The sequence below is a fragment of the Monodon monoceros genome, unplaced genomic scaffold (assembly GCF_005190385.1).
Source record: "Monodon monoceros isolate NGI ecotype Baffin Bay Population unplaced genomic scaffold, NGI_Narwhal_1 Super_Scaffold_18, whole genome shotgun sequence".
Classification (NCBI taxonomy): domain Eukaryota; kingdom Metazoa; phylum Chordata; class Mammalia; order Artiodactyla; family Monodontidae; genus Monodon; species Monodon monoceros.
In genome coordinates, this window is record NW_021703774.1 from 80979309 (window position 1) to 81002891 (window position 23583).

General features: G+C 39.9%; 1 pseudogene; it reads right to left on the reverse strand.

The window, feature by feature from the left end:
* Positions 1–13908: 13908 nt before the first annotated feature.
* The window catches only part of LOC114897907, a 15234-nt pseudogene continuing 5559 nt past the window's right edge, over positions 13909–23583 (reverse strand).

Sequence of the window (23583 nt, forward strand, 5' to 3'; positions counted from 1 at the left end):
AATAAATATACAGAAGCCTAAAAATGAAAGAGAACATCTATGTATTCCAGGACCTGAAAAGTTCAGTTTGGCTGGAATAGAATGTAAGTTGGAGTAGTAAAATACTAAGCTGGAGAAATGAGCAGGGTCCTTTTCAAGCAGAGGGGTTTGAAAGTCATGTTAAAGGGTTTGGGGCTTTCACTGAGGGCCACAAGGAGCCCCTGAAGAATATTAAGCACGATGGGACTTGGTGAGTTGATATAATCAGGTGTGCCTTTTTGAAAGATCATTTTAATTATGAAGAATGAATTATGAGGAGATTGGTAGTGGAGAGACAATTGTAGGCTCCGAGTAATTTAGGTGAGCAGTAAACTAGCTGTTTGGCAGTGGAGATGGAAAATAGCAGTCAAATTTTAGAGATTTAAAAAGTGAAATAGACCAATGACTGAGGCCACGCAGTTGTCTACGGCATATTTTATGTGGTACCTATTAAAATAGTAAAGAGGGGGAGAAAAGAAAAGACTTGGGAGTTTGTTGAGTTTAAGGTAACTCTGGAAAATTAAGGTGCAGGTAGGTGTCCATAGTTCTGGTGCTTACAAAAAATCCTTGGGCTGCAGATAGAACCTGTAAGATACATCAGGAATCACGTCTGTTTTATTCATCACTGAATGCCTAGCACACGGTAGGCATGCTAGCACACAGTAGGCATTCAGTAAACAAATGTCAGAGTTGAGTCACTTGCATAATAGTTGGTAACTGAAACAATGTAAGCGTATGGTATTGCCTAGGAAATTTACACAATAAGGATAGAATACTTAATGATAGCAGAGGCAACAACATTTAAGGATTAGGAAAAAAGACTCCACAAGTACACTATGGATTAGTCATGGAAGAAAGCCAGGAGAGCTATAATGGAAGACAAGAGAAAAAGGTGGCAAGAAGGGGTATGAAGTATCAGTGATAAAATGTTGGAGCAAGAGGTGAAGTAATGCTAAAGTGGCTATTGAATTTAGGAATGCAGAAGCCATAGATGACCTTGGTAAGACCTGCTCCAGTTTGAGCAGCAACAAGAGTTCAGTGGGTTAGATTAATGACTATTCTTTCAAAAAATATGACTTTGGTTTTTCTTTAGGTTATACAGAGCTTATGGCCATGAATAATCAAGTAAAATATCAGAATGAAACCTCCAAATTATCATCTTTCTAGATGCATTTCGTGTAGTGGAAAAAGCATGGATTTTGGCCATTGGGGAGACTTTGGTTTAAACATTTTGAAGTGATAGATTTACTGATCTGTGTGAACCCAGAGTTTTACTTTGTGTTGTGAAATGGAGATAGTCATATGCAGCTCATGGAATTGCTATGGACACAAGATCCTTTGTAGCCACAGGGTTGACACATAGTAAGTTCTCAACAACCATATAGCTTCCTGTTTCTTCTTCCTGCTATTGGGATGAAAAGGGGGAAGGTTAGAAATGTAATTTCTCCCTTTTTACTGATGAAACAAGAAGAGACTTCAGTACAGGACCCCAAGGCTTTTAAATCTATCCTCAACTCTTAAGTAGTTAAACTTGTCCTTCACTAATTTAATTGGTCCTTAGACTTCTAGATCTCAGCATATACCCATATTTTGCTCTAGATTTTTAGGAAATAAAAAATGCAAAAAATGAATTGGTAGGATACAGTACCTAATGCCAGGTTTTGTCTCAAGCTTCCCCTTTTCATATTACTTGGGCTCAGGTGGTGGTAAATATATCACTGTTCTTTCATTTACAAATATGTTACTGTTGTTGATTTGGAAAGGCAATACATAGGGACATCAGTTTCTGACAGCATGGCAGACTGCATGCCCTGAGGAACTCTGATGGTTCAAACATCTGAAATGCTGGGTAAGATTCACTTAAAAACAAACAAAAACCTTCTTTAAATGCATTGCTGAGTCAGGAAAGAGAAAGATGCTCAAAGCTCCACCCTATCACCTGTAGCATTTTTGCCAGAAGTATTTGACCTGAATCTAATCATGTGAAATAGACAAAAGTGGAATATAGGACATTTACAGAGATGCCTGATGTGAATTATTAAAGTAACTGCTGTGTAAAACAGGTATGGAGACTATTCTAGGTCAAACAGTGACATGAAATGCATGAACTGTGATTTGATCTTGAATTAAATAATCCCCACCATTAAAGACATTTTAGGCACAGCTGTGGAAATTTGTATATGAACTCTTAAATGATATGGAATGTTTAACTTCCTTAGGTGTGATAATGGATTTGTGCTTATATTGGAAATCTTCTTAGGAGATGGCATGCTGTAATATGTAGGGATGAAGTATTTTATTATTGTAAATGGTTAGGCAAAATGTGTGTGTGTATGATAATGCAAATGTGGCGGAATAACAACTGCTGAAATCAGTTAAGGGTAGATGGATGCATATTGTATTGTTTCAAACTTCTGGAGACTTGAAATTTTTCAAAATAAATTAATTTGGGGTGGGGGGAACAAAAAGCATGAATCCAGAGAAGTAAGCATTAAAGAAGACAATTGCTCCAGGTGTCCTGAGGACTTTGGAATGAGCCAAACTTTAAAATGGTGACAAAGCATAGGGCCTACATAAGTGTGAAGTTTGAGTGAGATACTCTTCCAAAACCTGGGACCTCAAAATATGATATACTCAGTGAAGGAATGAAGCAGGATAGCCTACCTCAGAGAGAGAACTGGGTGGAGGGAAGACAAAAAATCTTCCCTGAGAATTTGAACCCACAAGCCAACACAGACTCATACTTTTCTTTTTCTTTTTTTTTTTTTTTGCGGTACGCGGGCCTCTCACTGTTGAGGCCTCTCCCATTGTGGAGCACAGGCTTCGGATGCGCAGGCTCAGCGACCATGGCTCACGGGCCTAACCGCTCAGTGGCATGCGGGATCTCCTCGGACCGGGGCACGAACCTGTGTCTCCTGCATCGGCAGGCAGACTCTCAACCACTGCGCCACTAGGGAAACCCCAGACTCATACTTTTATGGAGTCAGAAAAATTAAAGTTGTTTCAGGTTAGAAGTGGTTTCAGACACTTAACAGATTTAATGTTAATACTCTCTTACAGAAAGCACTTTAGACCCAATCTCAAATAATTTTCATAGGTAGTGTTCTAATAGTCTTGGACTCATATTCAGAGTCACAAAAATGAGAAATGATTTTTTAAAAATCAGGAGAAACAGTAGGTTTTGACCTCTAACGATGGCAGATATTGAAATTATTGGATGAGTGTGTTCAAAGACATTTTAAAAAATTAACATATCTAAAATTTGGATGGCATTGTAGTATATTTTGGTTATGTTAGTGGTACAAAAAAATGGTGTATCCTTCAATACTTAATGGCTTAGATTCATTGAAATACAATACAGGGAAAAGAAGAGAACATCAACAAATTGAGAAAGAACAAGAGTATTAAAAATGGTGGAGGTGGGGGATAACAAGAGCGCATGAGAAGGAAAATGATCAGTAAGACTGAAACAGTAAAACATTTGGACACAAAAAACAACACATAAAAGACCAAGATGCAATTATACAGAATGCAGTGCATTACAGAGACATAGGGTGTGAAGGAGAGGTTAAAGGACATCAAGAACATGTGGAGAAGGTCAGTGAACATCTAATAGTGTATGAGAAGGAGGTGATAGAATGGTTATGGATAACATTTGAAGGTATTTTGGCTGAGAATTAAAAAATTTGATTAAAGTCAAACATTCTCAAATTTGTGGAGTCTGGGAAATAAGTCAATAACTAGATCTACTGAGCTAAGTTCTGGAAGATAAAGTCTAGAACCTACAAAAATGAGAAGTCAGAGCAATACCCTTATGAAGCAAACCACCAAAATAGAGGGTCTTAAAAGAGCAAGAGAAGACCTTACCTAGAAGTAACAGTAATTAGTCCTTACAGGTGCTTAAGAACAACAGTAAAAACCAGAAGACAGTGGAGTAATATTTTAGATACTGAGAGGAAGCTGTTAGCCTAGAATTCTGTACCCAACAAAACTATCAAGAAAAAAGGGAAGGACTTTTTAGCTAAAAAGAGCTTACTACCAATATATCTTCATTAAATGAATGTCTTAAGTGTTTACTCCAAGAAAAGCAGAAAGAAGATCTAAGACACAAGAAGGAATAGTGAGCAAAGAAAATGGTTAATGAGGGTAAAGTAAACTTTATAAAACAATATTGATGTCAATTTTTGCAAGTTAAAAGAAGAACTGAATGACAGCATGAGGAACTCTACTTCCTCGCTCCCTGGAAACTGGCAAAAAAAAAACCTGTTTTTAAAATATTTATTTCATTTTTGGCTGTGTCTGGTCTTAGTTGTGGTACACAGGATCTTTCATTGTGGTGCACAGGCTCCAAAGCACGAGGGTTCTGTAGTGATGTGTGGGCTTCAGGACGTATGGGCTCTGTAGTTGCAGCATGCAGGCTCTCTAGCTCAGTAGCTGTGGGCCTGTGGGCTTAGTTGCCCTGCAGCATGTGGGATCTTAGTTCCCGACCAGGGATCAAACCCACATCCCCTGCACTGGAAGACAGATTCTTAACCACTGGACCAGGCAAGTCCCCCAAAATTATTAACAAAATAAAACACATAAAGCCTCTGAAGATGATCCTGTGTGGGAACAGCAGGTGAAGAAACATCTCTTCAAGAAAACCTATGAAAATTCTGTTGGAATGTTTAGAATCTATAATAGTTGAACCAAGACCCCCACCCCTTTGTCAGCTCTGTGACATATCAGCTCTTTGCTGCAGCGAAAAACAGGCTTCCTCTCCCTCAGCTCCCAATTGGAAGGCTCTCTACCTGGGAAAAGCAGGATATCAGTCTTTCTCATCCTGCCAAGCAGGATATCAGTCTTTCTCATCCTGCCCCCAGCTACCTGTTGCTGAGGTTAAGTCTTGAGTGTGGCTGAGAAGTGGGAGCTCCCTTCTTCTATTCAGTCTGCACTCAGAGAATGGAGGCTCCACCTTGAGTGTGGCATGCTTAGAATACTGGGACACTGATCACCTCTGCCCTGGCTCATGAAGTGGTGGTTCCATGCCAGGAGAGACAAGCTGAGGCCTCAGACTGCATTCCCACTTCCACCACTGAGTTTCTGGAGTAGGGGTGTCACTCAGAAGTTTGACATTGTTCAAGCTATGCGTGGACTAGAGATTGGACTGTGCTTGGCTTAGAGATTTTACCTTGGAGAAGCAGTTTATGAAACCAATATCTCCTAATCTCTGCTGAAAGAAGACTTGATTTGCAACAGAGCATCAATAACTTCAAACGTGAGAGCACAACACTAGAGGTCGTAGCAAAAAGCAACTGAGAATAAATTCAAAATACAGTCTAAACTGTAGGTAAACTAGTTTGCAGGAGAAAACCATGGAATAAGGCAGCTTGAAGGAGCCATCCTGAGATAAGTTTCAAACATCTCTATGCCTTTAAAGGAGACAGAATATGATTGGATTCGTTTATAGAGCATTTTATGCCCCACAACATTGTTGAGAACAATACAGCAGCTGGCAGTTATGGGAGTTTAACAGCTGGGCATGGTCAAAGAAACAAGGGAGCCCTACCGAACCCCAAGGAAAATGTGATTATATCCAAATCTGTGCCTTCTTGAGGAGATACATCAAAAGCTTAATGCGGGGAGAGGAGAGGGAGTACATATCACTAAAAATGCAGCCAGTCACTAAACAAATAACAATCCCTGGGGATGAGGGAGGGGAAGGACCCATTGCTACAATATATTATCTAAAACCTTCAGTCCCTGACAAATAATAATTATGCAAAGAAATAGGAAAGTATAACTCATACACTGGAAATAAAGCAGGCAACAGAAACTGCCTGTGAGAGTGACAAGGTGTTGGACTTATAAGAGACACTTGAAAGTAGAACTAAAGGAAACCATGGTTAAAAAGTAAACGAAAATATGATGACCATGTCACATCGAATGGAGAATATCAATAAGGAGACATATATTAAAAAGAACCAAATGGAAATTCTGGAGTTGCAAAGTACAATTTTAAAAATTCACTAGAGAGGCTCCACAGTATACTTGAACTGCAAGAAGAAAGAATAGATGAAGATGGATCAATAGAGATAAAAAGAAATGAAGAAACATGAATACAGCTTCAGAGAAATGTGGAATACCATAAAAGCACACCAGCATATGCAGAATGGGAATACCAGAAGGAGAGGAGAGAAGTAAAAATATTCAAAGAAAGTTCTCCAAGTACTGCAAAACAATAACTTTATACATCCAGGAACTTTAGTGAACCCCAAGTATGATAAAGAAATCCTCAGACACATCAAATTTAAAAGTGCTGAAAGTTAGGGCTTCCCTGGTGGCGCAGTGGTTGAGAGTCTGCCTGCTGCCTGCTGATGCAGGGGACACGGGTTCGTGTCCAGGAAGATCCCACATGCCGCGGAGCGGCTGGGCCCGTGAGTCATGGCCACTGAGCCTGTGTGTCCAGAGCCTGTGCTCCGCAACGGGAGAGGCCACAACAGTGAGAGGCCCACATACCGCAAAAGCACAAAAAAAAAAAGAAAAAAAAAGAAAAAGACTATTTTGAAAGCAGCAAGAGAAAACTACTTTCAAGGGAGCAAGGTTAACAATTGACTTCAACAGTAACAGTGGAGGCCAGAAGGGAATAATAAGTGTCCTGCAAACAGCAACCATAAGAAAGCTGCAGTGGCTATACTTTGAGAGATAATAGACTTTAGAACAAAAAATGGCATGAGGGACATTTTATAAAGTAATGTGTCAGACCACACTAGGGAGGTTTAACAATTCTATATATACCTATTAACAGCACGAAAATACAAGAAAGCAAAAAACTGACACATGAAGGGAGAAATAGACAATACAACAGTAATGGTTGAAGATTTCAATATCCCACTTTCAATAATGGGTGGAACAACTAGACAAGACCAACAATGAAACAAGACCAACAACACTGTAAACCAACTGATCTAACAGATAATCTGTAAAATACTAATCTTTACAGACAACAGAATATACATTCTTCTCAAGTGCACCTGAATGTTCTGCAGGAGAGATCATGTGCTAAGCTATAAACCAAACCTCAATAAGTGAGTATAGAAGTAATGCAAAATGTTTTTCATCAACAATGGAATGAAATCAGAAATCAATAGAAAAAATTTGAGAAAAATTACAAATATGTTGTATTTAATTGGGTTATTAAACACAACACTCCTAAATAACCAGTGGATCAAAGTGGATCAGGGGAAATCAGGAAATACTTTGAGATGAATAAAAATAACAATAAAATATAACAACTTATGAAATTCACCTAACATTGCTTAGAGGGAAATTTATAGCTATAAATGCCTGTGTTAAGAAAAAGAATTTGAATCAATAGCCTAACCTTCCACCTTAAGACACTGAAAAAAGAGCAAACTAATCCTAAAGCAAGCAGAAGGAAGGAAATAAAGACCAGAGCTGAAATTAATGAAATACACAATATAAAAACAATAGAGAAAAATCAATAAAACCAAAATCTAATTCTTTGGAAAGATCAACAGAATTGACAAACTTTTAGCTAGATTAACCAAGAAAAAAAAAAGATTCTAATTACTAGAATCCAATGAAAGATGGGACATTACCACTGATTTTTTTTTGTCTTTTTTTATTGAAGTATAGTTGATTTACAATATTGTGTTAGTTTCAGGTGTACAGCATAGCTATTCAGTTTCATAGATATTTCATATATGTGTGTGTGTATATATATATATATATATATATATATATATATTCTTCAGATTCTCTTTCCTTATAGGTTATTACAAAATACTGAGTATAGTTCCCTGTGCTATACAGTAGGTCCTTGTTGGTTATCTATTTTATATGTAGTAGTATGCATATATTTCCCTCCTACCACTGATCTTATTAGAAACAAAAGGATTGTGGGACTTCCCTGGCGCTCTAGCTGTTAAGACTCCGCACTCCTACTGCAGGGGACACGAGTTTAATCCCTGGTCAGGGAACTAAGATCCTGCATATTGTGTGGGATCTTAGTTCCCCCCCCCCCAAAAAAAAGGATTATAAGAATACAGTGAATGATTGTATGACCACAAATTAGATAACCTAGATGAAAAGGATAAATTAGTAGAAAAACTACTGAAACTGACTAAAGAAAAGAATAGACAAGCAGAATAGACTTCTAACAAGTGAACAGTTTGAAGTAGTAATTTTAAACACAAAAAAACTACCCACAAAGGAAAGCCCAGCTCAGTTGGCTTCACTGCTGAATTTAAAGAAGAATTTATATCAAATTTTCACAAAATAGTCCCAAAAATAGAAGATAAGGGAACACTTCCCAACCAATTTTATGAGACATTACCCTGATACCAAAACCAGACATCCTAAGACTACAGACCAATATCTCCTGTGAGGGATGTACAGATCAACAAAATACTAGCTAACTGAATGAAGCAACATAAAGAATTATACACCATGACCAAGTAGGATTTATCTGAGGGATGCAAAGTTAGTTAAACATCTGAAAGTCAACATAATATCAATCATATAAATACAATAAAAAACAAATTACATCTTTTTTTCTTCCATCTCAGTAGATGGAAGAAAAGCACTTGACAGAATCCAACACACTTTCATGCTACAAAAAATGTTCAACAAACTGGGAATAGAAAGGAGCTTTCTCAGCCTGATTAAGGGCATCTGTGAAAAATCCACAGCTCATACTATGCTTAGTGGTAAAAGACTGAGTACTTTCTCTCAAACATTAGGAAAAAGACATGGATATCTGCTCTTACTACTATTCAGCATTGTACTAGAGTCTAGCCAGGGCAGTTAGGCAAGAAAAAGAAATAAAAGGCATGCAAATTGGAAAAGATGAAGTAAAAGTATCTCCATTCAGAGATGACATGATTTTATATATGGAAAATCCTAGGGAATCCACTAAAAATCTACTAGAACTAAAGATTATGTTCAACAAGGTCACAGGATAAAAGATCAGTATATAAAAATCCATTGTGTTTCTACACGTTTTCAATAAATGATCTGAAAATAAAAGTTTCATTTACAATAGCATCAAAGAAGAATAAAATACTGAGGAATTAAATTTAACCAAATAAGTGCAAAACTTTTATTCTGAAAAGTATAAAACATCAAAGATCTAAGTACTTAGAAAAACATCTCATTCATGGATCGGAAGACTTAACATTGTTAATATGGCAATACTCAAACTGATACACAGATGTGGTGTATTCCCTATCAAAATCCAAGATGAGTTCTCTGTAGAAATTGACAAGGTAATTCTGAAGTTCATACGGAATTGCAAGGGACCAGAATAGCTAAAACAATTTTGAAGAAGAATGAAAGAGGTTTCACACTTCCCATTTCAACACTTATTCCACGGACTTACCTGGCGGTCCAGTGGTTAAGAATCCACACTTCCAACGCAGGGGGTGCGGGTTCAGCCCCTGATCGGGGAACTCAGATCCCACATGCCATGCAGCATGGCCAAAAAATTAACAAAACAGAACAAAAACTTATTACAAAGTAATGATAAGACATTATAGTATGGGCACAAAGACAGAAATAGATCATTGGAATAGAACTGTAAGTCCAGAAATAAACCTGTAAATCTCTTGTCAACTGATTTGTTAACAAGAGTGCCAAGACAATTCAATGGGGAAAGAATAGTCTTTTCAACAAATGTCAGTGGTTCAGCCGGATAGCCACGTGCAAAAGAATGTAATTGGACCCTTACCTCGTAACAAACAAAAATTAAAATGTATCAAAGAGGTAAACAAAAGAACTAAACTATAAAAGTTTTAGAAGACAACATAGGGGAAAATCTTCATTACCTTGTGTTTGGCAAAGAATTCTTAGACATGACACCAAAAGCACAGCAACAGCAAAAGGATAACTTTGACTTAAATTTAATTTTAATTTAAAAATCAAAAAAATTTTGGTCATTAGATACCAACCATCAAGAAAGTAAAAACCCACAGAATGGGCGAAAATATTTGCAATCATATATCTGAAAAGGGACTTGTATCCAGAATTCATAAAGATCTCTTAAAATTCAGTAATAAAAAGGCAAATAACCCAATTAAGAAATGGGTAAAGGATCTGAACAGATATTTCTCCAAAGAAGGTATACAATGGCCAGTAAGCACATGAAAAGAGGCTCAACATCATCAGTCCTCAGGGAAATGCAAAACAAAACCCCTAGGATGGCTAGAAGTTAAAAAGTCAGATGATAAGAAGTGTGAGTGAGCATGTGGAGAAATCAGAACCCTCATACACCGCTAATAAGACCATAAAGTGGTGCAGCTGCTTTTGAAAACAATCTAGCACTTATTCAAACTATTAAGCATAGCTTTACCATATGATCAAGCAATTCCACTCCTAGTGTATAACAGAAATGAAAACATATTTTCACACAAACACTTGTACACCAATGTTTATAGCAGCATTATTCCTAATAGCCAAAAGGTGGAAATATCCAACTATCCATCAATGACTAATGTATAAACAATAAGTGGTATGTTTATACAGGGAAACCTATAGAGACAGAAAATAGATTAGTGGTTGCTTAGGGGTAGGGATTGATAGCTAAAGGGTATGGAGTTTCTTTTGGAGGTGATGAAAATGTTCTAAAATTGATTGTACTAATGATTGTTCCTATCTGTGAATATAGTGAAAACCATTGAATTGTATACTTTAAATGGGTGAATAGTGTCATATTTGAAATATCTTAATAATATTGAAAAAATGAAGCCCCCTCATAAGAAATAAGAAATAAAATACTGAACAAAAGTAGCATATAAGGGATTTCCCTGGTGGCGCAGTTGTTAAGAATCCACCTGCCAGTGTAGGGGGCATGGGTTCGAGCCCTGGTCCGGTAAGATCCCACACGCCGCAGAGCAACTAAGCCCGTGAGCCACAACTACTGAACCTGCGCTCTAGAGCCCACGAGCCACAACTGCTGAGCCCACGTGCCACGACTACTGAAGCACCTGCACCTAGAGCCCGTGCTCCACAACAAGAGAAGCCACCACAATGAGAACCCTGTGCACTGCAACGAAGAGTAGCTCCCGCTCACCACAATTAGAGAAGGCCCGCGTGCAGCAACAAAGACCCAAATGCAGCCAAAAATAAATAAATAATTATTTTTTAAAAGTAGTATATAAGCAGGAAAGAGAAACTGAAAACGAGAACATTTTAAGAGCTTTGAATTGTTTGACAGTATAGTCAAGATGCTGGTCACTGTTAGACCTTAACTTAAATATGCATACTAATAACCTTTTAAAAATAATAAAAATAGAGTGTGTAATATACATACAAGGAAAAGGGAAAGAGGGAAGATCTAAAATCAGGTAAGGAGGGAAGGGGGGAAATAAACAGGATGAATAGAAAGCACAAAATATTATAGAAGTAAATCCAAATATTAATAATCAGTAAATATAAACAAGCCAAACTGCCTAGTAAAAAGGAGCTTTGTCAAACTACATTTAAAAATTTATACACTTACCGCTCTTGCCTTCTAAGATGGCCCACACTCTGTGGAGTGTTTCTCTCTAAATAAATACATTTCTTACCTTAAAAAAAAAATACACTTAATGTTTATAAGGGATGTACCTGAAACAAGCATACAGAAATATAAATTTCAATGAGGATTTATAGAACACAGTATCTAATAATTGGAAAGTATACATTTCAATGGGTTAAACTAATGTATGGTAATGGAAATTATATCAGTGATTTCTTCTGGTGGGGGGAGTAGATTTACTGATAAAGGTCATAACATTTTTTGTAATGAAAATGTTTTATATCTTGGTTGGGGTGGTGGTTACAAAAATGTATAAATTTGTAAAAATTCATCTAACTATATACTTTAAGTGGATGCATTTTATTTTATGTAAATTATCTCATTTTAAAAGAATACTTTTTAGTTTATTTTGCTTTCCTAACTGTTCCACTAAAGAAGTCATTATATCCAAGCTAGCTCATGGTCTTGAAATACTGTTCCCACTAAAATTAATCAGACTTTCTGTTAAATGACTGATTCTAATTTTGGTGTGAGAAATGTATAAGCCTGGAGCATCTTGTCACGCAAGAGAACGAAGGAAGCTAACCACTACTATTGTCATATCAAAAGGACTCAGGAGCCAATGTGAAGAGATTTCCACTTTCTAAAAATGATAAAAACTTGAATTTCAAAAAGAATAATTGCAATTGCTTGAAGCCCATAAATACATTTATATTTGTGAATTCATAACAATATAAAAATCGGTCACCTTTAGAAGATGATGGAAACCAATTCATTACCTTGAAAAATGGTAAATATGTGGAGAGAATCAAATACTATATCTTGTCTTTCCTATATGGACTGTATCTCTGAGTAACCAAGTAATAGATGAGGGAAGCATTCCTTTATAAAATTATTTCAGCTAATGAATGGAAATCAAATTACAGAATCAAAATATTTTTCATCCCTCAGTGAATTAGTGGATCTATGCAATGAGCAAGCCATGGTGGGGGGGGGGAGAAAAGCATTATATGCTTTCTGATGAAAGAACACGAACAACCCGACCTACAGTTCTTGCCAAAGGAATCAAACCTGAATCTGACGAGGCCTCTGGATCCAACTGCCAATTTGTAGAAATTACAGAGCACAGAAGAACATGGTGAATTGCACCATGACTATGCAGTCAGCAAAATCCAGAATGTGTGGAACTCTGGGTAAAATGCCCTTGTTCTTCAGCAGATATATTGTGAGGAAAAGGGATGGAAACTGAAATTTGTGCATTAAAAGGGGTTTAAAGGGCTTCCCTGGTGGCGCAGTGGTTGAGAATCCGCCTGCCGATGCAGGGGACACGGGTTCGTGCCCCGGTCCGGGAAGATCCCACATGCCGCGGAGCGGCTGGGCCCGTGAGCCATGGCCGCTGAGCCTGCGCGTCCAGAGCCTGTGCTCCGCAACGGGAGAGGCCACAACAGTGAGAGGCCCACGTACCAACGAAAAAAAAAAAAGGGTTTAAAAGACCTGCCAGTTAAAAAAAATTGGGAAGGCTAAATTACATTGTTTCAACATGCATTCTTGGGCCATTAAAAACTTGATTCTTATAACTTAGGATGGTGGTTTATTTATCTATCTATATCTATTTATTTATTTAGCTAGCCGTGGGCAGTGATAGTGAGATGGCATATGGAGGGACTTTTGGGGTGGCTATTTATTGTTCCAATTAGTAGTTACAAGGGTGTTGCTGACCTTATCAAAATTTGCTAAACTAAAAAAAAATAAAAATTCACTAGAAGTATACCTTTGTGTGATTTTTCTATTTCGGTTTTATTTTACAATTCGAAAGTTAAAATTAATTTTAAAAATAGATATTACAGACAACATTCTGCCAATAAGTTATAAATTTTAGATAAAATTTCTAGACATAAAAACTGATACAGATTCTTACAACTTTTAAAGAAAGTGGTTCTATAATTTAAAATCTTTCATTAAAGAAAATTCCAAAGGCAAGTTACTTTATAAACTAATTCTAATCATATGAAGAAGAAATAATTTATTTTATCCAATTCCTTCCAAAGAACAGTAAGAAACGGATTACTCACCAATTTATTTTCTATTCACTTTCTTCCAAGATAAGAAAACCTGACTGAAGGAGTGTGTTGCATAACCCATTTCTTTCAACACACATTTTTTTGTTGTCTCCATATATTCATAGACTTTTCATATTATCCATTTAGCTGACCTCATCATCCAGTGCCTCAATACAGTTCCATTCCCATTCCTCTACTTTCCATATGTATCTTTCCTTTCTCTCAAGTCAGACCAGACTAAGTGAGTCAGTATGTGACTATTCCTGTGCTAATTTGTATAAGAGATCAGCTAATTGGTGAGCCTCAAGTGCCCTACATATCTGTTTTGGGTAAGGATGTACAGACTGGAGTTCCAAAACTGCCTGTCGTACCTGGAAGACTCTTAATTCTTTTTCATTCCACCCTATCTACTGCTACCTGCATTTAAATAAACAGCAGAGTCTGGTCTTTGAAGATGAATTTCTGCCTCTTGACATTTTCTATTCCTGGGCATCTGTAGTCTTTATTACTCTGGCTATCTAATCTCTTCAGCCTGTCCACTAAACTTCTCTTCAACTGGCCCCCATCAGGAGGTTTTCATGGAGGTCTTAAGCCATAAATTTCCTGGAGGAATGTTTCCGTTGATCAGGAGGCCAAAATGTTTTCAGAGATGTGCTTGAAGCTTGAAGGGTAAAGGAGAAGGCAAGGTAAGTGAGAGGGTGGATTTCGTGGAATAGAAATAATAGCCAGGGATTTGGTAGAGGCAAGAGGAGAGGGTCCTCCAAAACCAGGCTGTGATATACTTTATGAGAGATTCCTCATTCTTGTAAGAGTTTGGCCACCCCTATGATGCTACTGAAGGTTATAGTAGAATCTGGTTGGTTGGTGATGGATATTCCAATGATGAATCTATAGTACCTGGTAGGAGAATTCATAGTAGTGCTCAGAGAACTGCTGTCATCTCTTCTCCTGAAATCATAAAGGGAACCTGAGCTCCTGAGTGATTTCAGAGAGATGAAATATCCTATAGGTAGTGAGGGTGAATATTCAGTTTGAGGATGACAGACGCCTTCCTGGGTCTGAGGCTGCAACAGTAGCCAGCCCACATGCTAAAGTATGGATAGTAGCGGGACCTCTGCTACTGCTTTGATATTGAAGATTTGTTTCACTTGAAGAGGCTGCTGAACCTAAAAAATTGGTGCCCTCCTCTTCATCCTCCTCCAAATCTAAGAGGTGAAGACATCATCCTTGGTTCAACTGGGAAAGCCTTTAGTGATAATACCTGGTTGCCTGTCAAGAATAGCCCTCACATTTGGTTAAACAAGCTACTGCCAATGCTGCAGAGTTTGTGATCCTTTCAGGGGCTTGAAAATTTGGAATTATTCTGGCATAAAACCTTGAAGGGACTGGTAAGGCAGGAAATCAGAGATTTGAGAAGAATGAAAGTTTGAAATAGCTGTAGTGGAGAGTGAAATAGCTATAGCTCAGGCATTGATGAGGTACTACTTGAGGTTGGTGACCGTGAACTTATAAGTTGGTAGCAATCTGATTTTTTTGTGAGACTTTATGTAAGACGCAATTTAATGATTAGAGTTTAGGCTTTTGAGCCAGAGAAACCTGGACTGTGTGACGTTTATGGGTTACTTAATGTCTCTGAGCCTCATCTCTACAATCCTTTTCTCATAGGATCGTTGGAAGAAGTAAATGAGTTATTATGTGAGAAGCACTTAGGAAAGTGCCTGATATACAGTAAGTCGTTAACAGATGTTAGTGTCAGGTCTTTATTTTCTCTAACATTGCTCAACTGGCTGAGGGCAGCAGAGGGACAGCAGAATTATCCAGGGTTAGGATTTTGCCTGACTGGTGCATAAAAGGACAGAAGGCAAAGGAGTTTAGCATGTTGACTGAAATTAATGATGCGATGAACCACAGATTAAGATGAACCATAAATCAAGAGAGAGGTAATGACAAAGAGAGTCACAGAAGTAGAAAACAAACTTATGGTTACCAGGGGGGACAAAGGGGGGGAGGGATAAATTGGGAGATTGGGATTAATATATACACACCACTATACATAAAATAGCTGATAAGGACCCACTGTATAGTGCAGGGAACTCAATATATGGGAAAAGAATCTAAAAAAGAATAGATACATGTATATGTATAACTGATTCACTTTGCTGTACACCTGAAACTAACACAACATTGTAAATACTCCAATAAAAATTATTTTTTAAAAAGAGGTAATGAGAGGAAGAGGTGATGGATAAGGAGAACACTACCTGGATGGGCAGGATATTTTAACGATGTTGAAGATCTGTTATAGCTGGGGTAGCTGAATAGACAAGCTGGGAGGATGGAAGATTGTGGTCAGATAATAGGACCCTTGAGTTAGTGATTTTTCAAGGTGAAGAAAATTGGAATGATAATATCCCCACTATGAACATAGGAGAGGTAGAAAGAGAGGAAAAGAGGTCAGGTGGCAAGAAGCCAGTGATTGGATGGCACATCCTCCTGGACAGTGAAGTCCTCCAAGACTATGGTGGCAAGAACGGGGTTGGAGAGGAAGAAAGTGCCAGGGTTTCAGTCCTGCATGGAACTTGGTGTGTGAGAGTCCACCCTGGAGTGTCTCCACAGGGCCACATATTGTCATTATCCGTTATTAAAATCCAAAGGCTTCTAGAAGGTAAAAATAGCCAACATTTACTGAACGCTTTGTGCTAGGCACTGTTTTAAGCGGTCCAGTGGTTAGGACTCAGCGCTTTCACTCCCGAGGGCCCAGATCCCACATGCCGTGGAGCAACTAAGCCCATGTGCCACAACTACTGAGCCTGTGCTCTAGAGCCCGTGAGCCACAACTACTGAGCCCACGTGTCACAACTACTGAAGCCCGCATGCCTAGAGCCTGTGCTCCACAAGAGAAGCCACTGCAATTAGAAGCCTGCACACCACAATGAAGAGTAGCCCCCACTCGCTGCAACTAGAGAAAGCCTGTGCGCAGCAACGAAGACACAACACAGCCAAAAATAAATGAGTAAATTTGTTTAAAAATAAATAAAGTAAAAAATGACATAGCCATAGGACGTGACATAAAGTGGTTAGAACAGATTAGGCCCAAGATGGCAGAAGATTTGACTTCCAGTGGACCTTGGGCCTCATTACACGCTTATTCTAATACATTAGCATCTAAATGACTCACCTACGGGCACCCTGACAGTTCCCAGGCTGACCATAAAAGGCCAAAGAGTGGGCTGTGGCCCAATTCGTGGAAATCCCTGCCCCTTCTCCAAAATAGTTGAAATAATCCTCCCACTTGTTAGCCTATGAAATTACGCAGCCCGTAAAAACTAACCACCCCATATTTCAAGGCCACTCTTGCCTTTTGAGATGGACCACATTCTGTGTACGGAATGTGTTATCTCTCTCAATAAATTCACTTCTTACCTATCACTTTGCCTCTTGCTAAACTCCTTCTGTGCCGGGACATAAAGAACCTGAGCTTCATTAAGTCCTGAGACCAGGTGTGCAGTCTCAATTAAAAGACAGTGAGTTCGAGGTCCAGCCCAGGGGTTCAAGTCCCAATCTGAGTTCTGACTGGTTTTGAATCCCATCTGAGTTGTGTGGTTTCAGTTCTAGCTCTCAAATATTTTCCCTTTCGGTGAGACATCTTCAGAAGTGTAATCTAATACTTAAGAGTGTGGGTTCAGAGCCAGATTACAGGGTTGAACCCTAGTTCTGTGGCAAGTTACTTATTTCTCTAACAGTTGCCGAACCCAAGTCTGTGTGCCTGATGCACACTGAGGCCAAGCAAACCAAAACGTTAGAGTTTGGAGAATAGAAATATCTACTGCAGGGCCCAGCAAGGAGAACAGGTGGTTCATGCTCAAAAGACCCAAACTCCCTGATGGCTTTCAAGGAAGGGTTTTTGGGTGAGGGCTTCAAGGGGTATGACTTTCTTTTCATTGGTTGGTGGTGAGGTAACAGGGTGGTAGTGCAGGAATCTCAATCAACCTTCTGGTTCCAGCCAGTCCGGGGTCTACACATTTGTGCTCAGCCTGACCTCCACCTGGGTGGGGGTCTTAGTTCCTGCAGAACAATTCAAAATATATATATCAGATTGTTAATGTATATCCCTAGGACTCTGTTTTATCACTGAACTATTTGTTTGACTGCTTTTCCTTTGTTTCTGTATCCCCTTACTTCCCTAATTAGCACCTGCTTGAATCTACTCTTTGGAACTCAGGCTTAGGAGACTAAAGCCTTTTTCTACAAATAAGAAATGGGGGGGATTTCCCTGGTGGTCCAGTGGCTAAGACTCCGCACTCCCAAAGCAGGGGGCCTTGTTCGATCCCTGGTTGGGGAACTAGATCCCACATGCGTGCTGCAACTAAGAGTCTGCATGCTGCAACTAAGAAGGCCACATGCCATAACTAAAACATGCCATGATGAAGATTCCACATGCGACAGCTAAGACCTGGCGCATCCTAAATAAATAAATATTTTTAAAAAAAAGAAGAAGAAGAAGAAACAGGGGACACAGAGGGGCTTTTGTACCCAGGAGGGCCCTGCAGGCTCCTGCTCATCTCATGCCTCAGCCTCCTCATCTGTAAAATAGGAATAATGGTAAGAGTACCTGCCTCACAGGGTCCTTATGAGAATTTCATGAGTAAAGACAGTGCTGGCACATAGGAATCACTCAGAAACTGTTTCATGCCATTCTTAGATAAATTGTACTCATTTTGTACTCTCAGTTGTAGAGATGTCCCTAAAGGCTATTTCTTTTCAAATAAAGTACATATTACAATAACTAGGGGTTAAGGGTCTTGTGTGGATGGGAGTCTCTCAGCACTGCGTATGCCCGGCCTGCCCTGGGGCTGTGGCCACCCTCCAGACTGAACTGGCTCAGCCAGCCCCACGGGGTGGGGGTGGGGGTTCACCCAGGCCTTCTTGACCAAGGGTGGAACTCAGGGTCCCTCTGAGGGGCGGACCTGGAAGAGTGTTACCAAACCAAACTTGGGTCCACTCACCTGTCCTGGGCTTTGTTTGTTGGAAGATTTTTAATCACAGTTTCAATTTCATTACTTGTTATTGGTCTGTTTATATTTTCTATTTCTTCCTGGTTCAGTCTTGGAAGGTTGTACTTTTCTAAGAATTTGTCCATTTCTTCCAGGTTGTCCATTTTATTGGCATATAGTTGCTTGTAGTAATCTCTCATGATCCTTTGTATTTCTGCAGTGTCAGTTGTTACTTTTCCTTTTCTAATTGTGTTGATTTTAGTCTTCTCCCTTTTTTTCTTGATGAGTCTGACTCAGGGTTTATCAATTTTGTTTATCTTCTCAAAGAACCAGCTTTTAGTTTTATTGATCTTTGCTATTGTTTCCTTCATTTCTTTTTCATTTATTTCTGATCTGATCTTTATGATTTCTTTTATTCTACTAACATTGGGGTTTTTTTTTTTTGCTGTTGTTCTTCCTTCTCTAATCACTTCAGGTGTAAGGTTAGGTGGTTGATTTGAGTTGTTTCTGTTTCTTGAGGTAGGATTGTATTGCTATAAACTTCCCTCTTAGAACTGCTTTTGCTGCACCCCATAGGTTTTTGGTCATCGTGTTTTCATTGTCATTTGTTTCTAGGTATTTTTTGATTTCCTCTTTGATTTCTTCCGTGATCTCTTGGTTATTTAGTAGCATATTGTTTAGCCTTCATGTGTTTGTGTGTATTTTTTCAGTTTTTTTCCGGTAATTGATACTGAGTCTCATAGCCTTGTGGTCAGAAAAGATATTTGATATGATTTCAATTTTCTTAAATTTACCAGGGCTTGATTTGTGACCCAGGATATGGTCTATCCTGGAGAATGTTCCATGAGCACTTGAGAAGAAAGTGTATTCTGTTGTTTTTGGATGGAATGTCCTATAAATATAAATTAAGTCCTTCTTGTCTAAAGTGTCATTTAAAGCTTGTGTTTCCTTATCTATTTTCATTTTGGATGATCTGTCCATTGGTGAAAGTGGGGTGTTAAAGTCCCCTACTATGATTGTATTACTGTCGATTTCCCCTTTTATGGCTGTTAGCATTTGCCTTATGTATTGAGCTACTCCTATGTTGGGTTCATAAATATTTACAATTGTTATATCTTCTTCTTGGATTGATCCCTTCATCATTATGTAGTCTCTGTCTTTGTCTCTTGTAATAGTCTTTATTTTAAAGTCTGTTTTGTCTGGTATGAGCACTGCTACTCCAGCTTTCTTTTGATTTCCGTTTGCATGGAATATCTTTTTCCATCCACTCATTTTTAGCCTGTAAGTGTCCCTAGGTCTGAAGTGGGTCTCTTGTAGACAGCATATATATGGGTCTTGTTTTTGTATCCATTTAGCCAGTCTATCTCTTTTGGTTGGAGCATTTAATCCATTTACATTTAAGGTAATTATCAATATGTATGTTCCTATTACCATTTTCTTAATTGTTCTCAGTTTGTTATTGTAGGTCTTTTCCTTCTCTTGTGTTTCCTGCATAGAGAAGTTCCTTCAGCATTTGTTGTAAAACTTATTTGGTGGGTTGAATTCTCTTAGCTTTTGCTTGTCTGTAACGGTTTTAATTTCTCCTTCGAATCTGAATGAGATCCTTGCTGGGTAGGGTAATCTTGGCTGTAGGTTTTCCCCTTTCATCACTTTAAATATGTCCTGCCACTCTCTCCTCGCTTGCAGAGTTTCTGCTGAAAGATCAGCTGTTAATCTTATCGGCATTCCCTTGTATGTTAGTTTTTGCTTTTCCCTTGCTGCTTTTAATATTTTTTCTTTGTATTTAACTTTTGACAGTTTGATTAATATGTGTCTAGGCGTGTTTCTCCTTGGATTTATCCTGTATGGGACTCTCTGTGCTTCCTGGAGTTGATTGACTATTTCTTTCCCCATGTTAGGGAAGTTTTCAACTATAACTCTTCATATATTTTCTCAGACACTCTTTTTCTTCCAGGACCCCTTTAATTCGAATGTTGGTGCATTTAATGTTGTCCCACAGGTCTTTGAGACTGTCCTCCATTCTTTTCATTCTTTTTTGTTTATTCTGCTCCCTGGCACTTATTTCCACCATTTTATCTTCCAGCTAACTTATCCGTTCTTCTGCCTCAGTTAGTCTGCCATTGATTCCTTCTAGAGTATTTTAAATTCCAGTTATTGTGTTGTTCATCACTGTTTGTTTGCTCTTTAGTTCTTCTAGATCCTTGTTAAATGTTTCTTGTATTTTCTCCATTCTGTTTCTGAGATTTTGGATCATCTTTACTATCATTACTCTGAATTCTCTTTTCAGGTAGGTTGCCTGTTTCATCTTCATTTATTTGGTCTTGTAGGTTTTTACCTTGCTCCTTCATCTGTAACATATATATATATATTTTTTTAATTTATTTTATTTATTTATTTTTTGGCTATGTTGGGTCTTATTTGCTGCATGTGGGCTTCCTCTAGTTGCAGTGAGCGGGGGCTACTCTTCGTTGTGGTGCATGGGCTTCTCATTGCAGTGGCTTCTCTTTTGCAGAGCATGGGCTCTAGGCTCACAGGTTTCAGTAGTTGTGGCACTTGGGCTCAGTAGCTGTGGCTTGTGGGCTCTAGAGCACAGGCTCAGTAGTTGTGGTGCACAGGCTTAGTTGTTCTGCAGCAGATGGGATCTTCCTGGACCAGGGCTTGAACCCATGTCCCCTGCATTGGCAGGCAGATTCTTAACCACTGCACCACCACCCTGTAACATTTTTTTTGTCATTTCCTTTTTTTTTTTTTTTTTTATGGGTGGGGCTGTATTCCTGTCTTACTTGTTGTTGGGCCTGAGATGTCCAGCACTGGAGTTTGCAGGCAGTTGGATAGAGTCGGGTCTTGGTGCTGAGATGAGGACCTCCGGGAGGTCTCACTCTGATTAATATTTCCTGGTGTCTGAAGTTCTCTGTTAGTCCAGTGGTTTGGACTCAGAGCTCCCACCACAGGAGCTCGGGTCTGACCTCTGGCCTGGGAACCAAGGTCCTGCAAGCCAGTTGCTGGGGGTTCCTCCTGTCATCTTAGGTGTCTGTGGTCCCCCACCGGTGCCTGTTAGTTGCCCTAGTTGTGCGGAGACATGAATTTCACGCCCTCCTAGTCTGCCATCTTGACCCTTACAACCTTTGTCCTTTACTTCCTCACCTCCTCCCCCTCTCTGTTCTGTAAAAGAAACTGGCATCCAGACCCCGATAAGATGGTACTCTGGGAAAGTAGTCTGCCATCTTCTTGGTCACCCGGCTTTCTGAATAAAGTTGCTCTTCCTTGCCTCAACACCCCATCTCCCTATTATTGGTCTGTCCTGTGGTGAGCAGACCGAGCTTGGATTCAGTAACATACTGACACTGGATTTTGGTCAAGGAAAGTGCTGCATTTATTGCAGGGCACCAATCAAGGAGTCCTGGGCACTTAGTGCTCAAAATACCCTCCCTGGAGGAGTTGAGGAAGATGGCGGAAGAGTAAGACGCGGAGATCACCTTGCTCCCCACAGATACATGAGAAATACATCGACACGTGGAACTGCTCCTATAGATCACCCACTGAATGCTGGCAGAAGACCTCATACCTCCCCAAAGGCAAGAAACTCCCCACGTACCTGGGTAGGGCAAAAGAAAAAAGAAAGAACAGAGACAAAAGAATAAGGACGGGACCTGCACCAGTGGGAGGGAGCTGTGAAGGAGGAAAGGTTTCCACACACTCGGAAGCCCCTTCGCGGGTGGAGACTGTGGGTGGCGGAGGGGGGAAGCTTCGAAGCCACGGAGGAGAGCGCAGCAACACGGGTGCAGAGGGCAAAGCGGAGAGATTCCCGCACAGAGGATCAGGGCCGACCGGCACTCAATAGCCCGAGAGGCTTGTCTGCTCACCCGCCGGGGCAGGCGGGGGCTGGGAGCTGAGGCTTGGGCTTCGGTCTGATCGCAGGGAGAGGCCTGGGGTTGGCGGCGTGAACACAGCCTGAAGGGGTTAGTGCACCATGGCTAGCCGGGAGGGAGTCCAGGAAAAAGTCTGAACCTGCCGAAGAGGCAAGAGACTTTTTCTTACCTCTTTGTTTCCTGGTGCGCGAGGAGAGGGGATTCAAAGCGCTGCTTAAAGGAGCTCCAGAGATGGGCGCGAGCCGCGGCTATCAGCGCGGACCCCAGAGACGGGCATGAGATGCTAAGGCCGCTGCTGCTGCCACCAAGAAGCCTGTGTGCGAGCACAGGTCACTATCCACACCTCCCCTCCCGGGAGCCTGTGCAGCCCGCCACTGCCAGGGTCCCGTGATCCAGGGACAACTTCCCCGGGAGAACGCGCGGCGCGCCTCAGGCTGGTGCAATGTCACGCTGGCCTCTGCTGCCACAGGCTCGCCCCGCATCTGAACCCCTCCCTCCCCCTGGCCTGAGTGAGCCAGAGCCCCCAAATCAGCTGCTCCTTTAACCCCGTCCTGTCTGAGTAAAGAACAGACGCCCTCAGGTGACCTACACGCAGAGGCGGGGCCAACCAAAGCTGAACCCTGGGAGCTGTGAAAACAAAGAAGAGAAAGGGAAATCTCTCCCAGCAGCCTCAGGAGCAGCGGATTAAATCTCCACAATCAACTTGATGTACCCTGCATCTGTGGAATACCTGAATAGACAACGAATCATCCCAAATTGAGGAGGTGGACTTTGACATCAAGATATATTATTTTTTCCCCTTTTCCTCTTTTTGTGAGTGTGTATGTGTATGCTTCTGTATGAGATTTTGTCTGTATAGCTTTGCTTTCACCATTTGTCCTAGGGTTCTGTCCATCCGTTTTGTTTACTTTAAAAAAATGTTTTTCTTAATAATTATTTTTTATTTTAATAACTTTATTTTATTTTATCTTTATTTTACTTTATCCTCTTTCTTTCTTTCCTTCCTTCCTTCCTCCTTCCTTCCTTCCTTCCTTCCTTCCTTCTTTCTTTCTCTCTTTCTCTCTCTCTTTCTTTCTTTCTTTCTTTCTTTCTTTCTTTCTTTCTTTCTTTCTTTCTTTCTTTCT